This window comes from Ranitomeya imitator, chromosome 4, assembly GCF_032444005.1.
Source record: "Ranitomeya imitator isolate aRanImi1 chromosome 4, aRanImi1.pri, whole genome shotgun sequence".
NCBI lineage: Eukaryota > Metazoa > Chordata > Amphibia > Anura > Dendrobatidae > Ranitomeya > Ranitomeya imitator.
The window spans coordinates 433864048-433868869 of NC_091285.1; the positions used below are offsets into that span (position 1 = coordinate 433864048).

General features: G+C 49.3%; 1 long non-coding RNA gene across 1 annotated transcript; it reads left to right on the top strand.

The window, feature by feature from the left end:
• Positions 1–1231: 1231 nt before the first annotated feature.
• On the top strand, positions 1232–2409 carry LOC138674174 (uncharacterized). The gene is made up of 3 exons (XR_011320517.1): positions 1232–1423; positions 1657–1820; positions 2365–2409. It is a non-coding gene; the product is annotated as an uncharacterized lncRNA (long non-coding RNA).
• The last annotated feature ends 2413 nt before the right edge of the window (positions 2410–4822 follow it).

A 4822-nucleotide genomic window follows, 5' to 3' on the forward strand; every position in this document is an offset into this window, starting at 1 on the left:
ATGCAATTGTGCTGCAGACCTCTGAGCTGATGTGGGCGATGCGATTGGAACAAGGCCAGCATCCTGCTGCCCGTTGGAAGATGCTTTACTCCTTGCTACCGAAGTGTCACTAGGACTGGAGGCCAAAGCGACCAACTGCCGCCCGTCAGAGGCTGATGTTGACTGCCCTCTGCATGCTACTGGTGTGGTGCTGTGAAGCCCAATCCCGCTCTACGCTACATCAGGCAGCACGCTGTTACCTGGGCCGGCCATCTGCCGCTCGCATTGTCCCTGGCGCTGAGGGGCCGCTGGATATGGCCCCGTCTCCTAGACTCCCTAAGTCTCCCGCGCTGAGCGGGGCTAGCAGACTTGCTGGCGCTCGCAGCTCCTGCCACCCCACGCTGTGTGCTCACTGACGGAGGGGAGGATGGCTTTTCCCCCCCGATGTAGGCCCTGCTGCTCGGATGGATTCCTCCCGGCATTGCGGCGCAAAGCCGATGGACCGGCACTGCTTACCGGAGGGTCCCCGGAGGGGCTCCTATTTCGGCATCGGACCCGGGGAACAACATCAGGGCTTAAGCGCACCGGAGGCCTCGACCTCCGTGGCCGGCGCCCGCCTGGTTGAGCCTGGGAAGCTCCATCTGTTGTCCCCTGCAGCAGGCTGTTAACAGACGACTGCAGCCAACTGGCTGCGTCTCTCAGGCATTAAAGCAAGGCTTCTATCTCCATTGAAGCAGTACCCTGCAGATTCTTTACACGTCTGGTGGGTACTTAAAATGGATAACCCACGCTGTACTAGAACCTATGGCCATGGTTCCGTGACAGCAGCTACAATATCCACCTCTCTACCTCGTGGTGAAGAAAGCTCTAGTGATGATTTTTTATCTTCCACCGGAAGCGAGGTAGACCACGGACCAGGCGTGGGAGGAGACGGAGGGGGAACAAGAAAACGCATAACGCGCTACAGGGACCACAATCCGACTTACCCCCACAAATACTCAACCAGACGGAAATAAATCAAGCCTCCTCCCCCCCTGATACGGAACAGACCTCTGGAGCCTCTACATCCACCCTCCAGGTAATAAATCTTTCTAAATATGAACTTACTGCGGTGGAACTTGCCGTCCTGAAGAGGGGTTTAACTTTTGCTCCCACGCATACGGCCGACAAATTTACTTTAGTTAAGGACCTCTATTTGTTTTGTAGGAACCTCACATTTCAGGTTATCTACAAAAAAACAGATATTCTACAATCAATACCTGAGGATGAGCGCCAAGCCTTTCAAGATCTACTAGCCCTACTGGAGGAGAACGAATCAGGGTGTACCAGAAGAAAGTTCCCTGGCAGAAATAGATCCCTTAAAACGCCTTCCTTTTCCTTGGTACCCGCAATCAAGATATTCTTTGAGCTGGTGAAACGAGACATTCTGGCAATGCCAACACAGGTGGGTAGATCCTCTAACCTTAATCTTGCCGAAAAACGGGCCTTGCGGGACTTACAAAGCAACAAGGAATTTGTGATTAAAGAGGCGGATAAGGGGGGCAATGTGGTGCTGTGGTCAATTGAACCATATTTAGAGGAGGCCAATAGACAGCTCACTAACCCCAGATGCTATCAAAAATTACCTTCAGATCCCACGGCAGTGTTTGCGTCTAAATTTGACTCTTTACTCTGCAGGACGCTAAGTTTCGGCATTATCTCGCCCCAAGAGAAAAAATATTTATGGGTGGAACATCCGGTCACGGCAACATTTTATATGTTGCCGAAGATACATAAAGACGAGAAGAAACCACCAGGAAGGCCGATTGTTTCTAGCATTGGGAGTATCTGCGAGCGGGCAAGTGAGTATTTGGACTTCTTCTTCCAGCCAATAGTCACGGCCTTGCCCTCCTTTATAAGGGATTCTGCCCATTTTATTGAGGTCTGTGGACGGATAGAACTGCCGGGAGAATTCTACCTGGTAACTTGTGATGTGGAGTCTTTGTACTCCAACATCAAGCATAGTGATGGCCTGCATGCGGTTACTTTTTGCCTAGACAAACTGTCACACTCGGATCGGGGGCATGATTCTTTTCTGTTGGATCTGCTGAAATTTGTTCTTCATCACAACTATTTTTTGTTTGACAGAACATTTTATTTACAGACAGCTGGAGTGGCAATGGGGGCGAAATGTGCACCAACCTACGCAAACATCTTCTTAGGTTGGTGGGAGGAGGTGTTTGTGTGCCCATCCCTGGCATATCAACATCATGTCCGGAATCGGCATCGCTATATCGATTACTTATTCTTTATTTGGTCGGGCAGCAGGGAGGGTTGTACTGATTTCATCCACAGCCTCAATTCCAACCCCCATAATATCTTTTTAACCCACTCTATTTCCAACAGTTCGACTAGCTTTCTGGATCTGAGAATTTTCGTACAAGGGAACAAGTTGGCCACGGACCTTTTCCGGAAGCCCACTGCTACTAACGCTCTTTTGGAGTTCAACAGTTTTCACCCATGGCACACGAAGGTGGGCGTCCCGACGGGACAATTTTACGCATTAGACGTAATTGCACTCGGGATCAAGACTTTCTGATGCGAGCTCGGGATCTGACGGACCGCTTCAGACAGAGGAGTTATCCCAAACGAGTGGTTGCCACGGCTTTCCAGCGAGCAAGACAACATGATCAGGCCTCACTTTTGATTCCTGTGGGTCGTTCCCGAGAATCGCAGACGAGGTTCATCACGGACTATAATGACAGCTGGGGGCAGGTAAGACACATCCTCACTAGACATTGGCCGATCTTGCAAACAGATATGCAAACCACACAAGTCATCAGCAATAGGCCGTTATTGACATCTAGAAGAGCCCCGAATCTGAGGCAGTTGTTGACCAGGAGCCATTTTTCTAGGCCCACGGTCAAACTTAATAGGGGTATTGTCCTCAAGGGATCATTCCCCTGTGGGGAATGTAATGTCTGCCCCTTTATGACGCCTACCCGGGACATATTTACACACCCCACAAACTCCAGCAGACATGCGTTAAAGGCTTACATCAACTGCAGGAGCAGAAATGTTATTTATGTGCTAATTTGCCCTTGTAATATGATCTATGTAGGGCAAACATCCCAAGAACTATGTAAGAGGTTTCAAAAACACGTATCAACCATACGCCTGGCGGCTACGGACCAAGGCAAAGGTAAAATCTTGACTCCTGTGGCGGCGCATTTCTTGCTGAAACATAGGGGTTCGCCCATTGATTTGCAAGTTGTGGGGTTACAGAGGGTTTCCTGTGGCGAAAGGGGTGGCAATATATCTAACTATCTCTTGCGTGCTGAGTCCAGGTGGATTTTCGATCTCCAGGCGGTCGCACCCATGGGCCTAAATGAGGAATTGCTCTTCACGGGGTTCCTAGGATAGTTGGCGCGTAGATTCATTGGGGTATTTTTAGTTTCTGGGACGTCTGATTTGGTTCCCTTCGGATTTGGTGCCCATATCTAATTTTGCATTTGTCTCCATTCAGGAAGGCTGAGGACGCACCCAAAAGGGTGATGATCATCCCTGGAAATTGGGATATGGATATTACAAGCTTACTGTGGGGACCAACATGGATGCAGAGGTCTTTGACATATTGGATAATGAAGTGGACCCTGGAGGGTGGATGTGCGGTATGCCATTATGGCAAATGGAAGGACATCTTATGCAGAAGAGATTTTGCTCTCACAGCTATAATGCGGATTCTATGGCAAATTCCTATTATGGACCATGGGCTCGGATGCGCATTTGACATTGGCAAGTCGGAAGGGGCTTGTGATGAAGAGTGCTTTCTCTCGTATAGATCTGGATGGTGTCGGCCTCATCGACTATGGGACTATAAGCTGGGGACCGGAAACGTCTACATAGCGGCATTGAGAGAATACTCGTACATATACTTACGGACTCAAGGGACATCAGTCTGTTTATATTTATATTTATATATGTGTGTGTTTTTTGTCTGATATTGTTATATACTGTATATGGTTGCTGTATAGGTGTTTACGTGCACTTATACCTGTGCACTTGCCAACAATAATAATATTCCTTTCTCCCTTTCAGGTTTTCTGGGTGGCTTTATATGCCCTGTCTTTTTGTGTCCTTTGGCGGTTTTGCCTTTAATTACTAGTATATGTCTATGATTGTGATATCTCCCGGTATTCTGCGGGTGGATATCTTGTGCCTCTGTGTCTTGCTGCAACATGCTCACTCTGCCCTCTTTTTACCTGTTGTGTTTTTGTTTTTTTTTCCCTCCCTTCCCCCCTCTCTGGCTTTTTGGTCCTTATCCCACCCCCTCTGCTCTGTGTCCCATGACGTGTCCATCTAGCCGGCCTCGCTAGCTTAGTCTGGTCCTCGGACTTTATTCCATTTCTCTTTGCCCTGTGTCCTATGATGTGTCCATCTAGCCGGCTGGCACGGCGTGTGCGCAACGTGGTCCTATCGGATACCGCGGTTTGCGCGTGCGCATGTGACCCTTTGGACGCTCTAGGATTGCCGTTCATTATGATTGTGTTCCTGTCGTCATGGCGTCGCCGGCGTCTTCCGGCTTTTACCTCTCTCTCTCTCTCCCACACCGGTATGCAATTTACCTTATTGGATTTATTATTTAAGCACACACTGTTGCACCTTTAGTTTCACTTCCCCTGACGAAGCTGCGGAGGCAGCGATACGCGTGGGGTGCGCTCCCACCTTATCCTTCTCCTACCTCAGGGCCATTTTGGGGCTGTTATGTTCCCTGGCTCTATGTGGATTTAACCCTTGTGGTGCTCTGTGCCCTTTGACATTGCTGCATCTCCATATACCAGAATTGACGCAGGACAGGTTGTAT